The sequence below is a fragment of the Neomonachus schauinslandi genome, chromosome 10 (assembly GCF_002201575.2).
Source record: "Neomonachus schauinslandi chromosome 10, ASM220157v2, whole genome shotgun sequence".
Classification (NCBI taxonomy): Eukaryota; Metazoa; Chordata; class Mammalia; order Carnivora; family Phocidae; genus Neomonachus; species Neomonachus schauinslandi.
In genome coordinates this window covers 73,960,424-73,962,518 of record NC_058412.1, presented here as the reverse complement: position 1 = coordinate 73,962,518, position 2,095 = coordinate 73,960,424, and positions in this window count along the sequence as shown.

Genomic DNA, 2,095 nt, shown 5'->3' with positions numbered 1-2,095 from the left:
TTTCCAAAAAGGAAAAACTCAAAAGACACCAGGCGCAGGACCGGACGGAGCAAGTGGAGCGGGCTCTGGCCGCTTCTGCGCCTCCCGGACCCCTGCCCGCTCCGCTCTGCCCCACGCGCCTCGCTCCCTTCTTTCTCTCCGAAACTCTGTCCTCTCCGCCGAGGGGCTGCCAGGCCCCCAACCAACCCCCCGCGCGGAGAATAAACACAGTTGACATCACTGTTATAATCTTTATTTAAAAAACTGTTTCCAAGGTTACAAATTACCGTGCCTCGAATGCAACAGGTTCCTCCGAAGCGGTATCATTACAGATTAACTGTAATGTGCAGGATTAGAATAAAAGCATAAGGGATTAGGTAAAAGGGGGGACGCTGGAGAAAGAACGCCGGAGCGCATCTCGACGAGCCGGCGGTGGAAACCGCGTAGACGCTCGGCGTCCGGGCGCCGGGGCTCGCCGATCTGTAGTCCGCTCGGCGGCTCCCGGGCCCCGGAGCGGTCAGGGGCGGCGGCCAGGGAAGGGCCAGCGCGGCCGGAGGCTGCGGGGCGATCCTTCCTGGGCGCCAGGGACTAGGGACTGGGCCCCCGGACTCGGGCAGGCTAGGGGCCCGGAGGCCGCAGAGGCGGAGGCTCGGGCAGGCCTCTGACCTGGCGGAGGCCGCGGGGAGTGCCGCGCCCGGGACACGGTTCCACCGCCGTGCGAAGCAGCCGGAGTGCAGCGACGAGAACAGCACGCCCACACGGGGGTCAGCGGGCTTATCGGTGTTGCTGACCCCGCCTTCAAGGTCCAGGCCTGATGGGGCCCCTTCCGGCGTCCTCGTCTAGCCCCCACACGGCCGCCGCGCTCTTGCCGGGCTGGGGCTGGGGACCAGGGCCCGCCGGCCGCTTCGGAGCCCAGCACTTGGGCCTTGGCGGTCCGCCGAGGCCGTGCGCCCCATTAGGCCACGTCCCCGGTCCGCCCGACCCCTGCCCCGGAGCTCCAGAAAGGCCCCAGAGCTCCTTCGCCCCCTCGCTCTGCTTCCTGTGGGGCCAGAGCTCGCCGTGCTGGCCCCAGCAGGACTCGGGCCTGCCTTGGGCCACGGCCTTGGGCGGCGGACGCAGCCCCGAGGGCTATTTGCGTGTCCGGGCGGAGGGCGCGGGGCTGGAAAAACAAACAGGGCGGGCGTGGAGGCTGGGGGGCGACTGGCTGGGGGCTGGAAGGAAGTGCGCAGTGTGGCAGGAGAGCCGAACAAAGCCCTCACGGGAGCCCCGTCACCCCGCGGTGACCCCGGGCCCGCCCCGCTGAGCCGCGGAGCCCCGGGCCCTAGCCTCGGAGCAGGCCGCGCCGCTCCACCGCCGCGCGCCAGGCCTCCGGGCCTCCGGGCCTCCGGGCCTCCGAGCCTCCGGGCCTCCACCGCCGCCCGAGCCCGGGTTCTCCTTGGGTCTGGCCTGCCGAGCCCGCGGCCGGCCCAAAGGCTCGAGGATCGCTCGGCGGTAGCCACCAAAGCCAAAAGTGCGAGGCTGGGGACGGGGGTGACTCCATGCCGAGGTCCTCCGTAAGAAAACGGGGTGATTCCGGGGCTGCTAGAGCCACAGCTCTGCCAGCAGCCCCAGAGGGGCTGAGTGGGCTCCCAAGTGGACCACCAAATTCGCCGAGGTTCCTGCTTCCAGGGGAAGGGCCCCGGCTGAGGAGGCGGCGGGAGGGGACTGTCGCAAACAGCTGTTCCTCATACATATTTCATTACACAATCAGATAATGCGTCCCACCACCTTCTCAATTATTCACAGATAAACATTTTCAAGACGTTTTGACATCTGTCTTAGTGCCTGCTATTAATTTAGTAATCACTGTAGTTAAAAATGTATGGGATTTTTGCCGTCGGAGCACCTCCTCTCGGGCGCGCGGGCCCAGTGTTGGGCTGCGCCTGGAAGCCTGGGCCCTCAGGAGGTGAAGACACCTTTGGAGGTGAGACGGCCTCTCCAGCGCATTGACACTGTTAATGGACGGGATTAAAGGGGTATCTGGCTATTTTATTTTCTTGTCGAAGGTGGTGGTTGTCCCCTCCCCAACCCGCATACACCGCCTCCCCCCCCCCCCCCCCCCCCCCCCCCCCCCCCC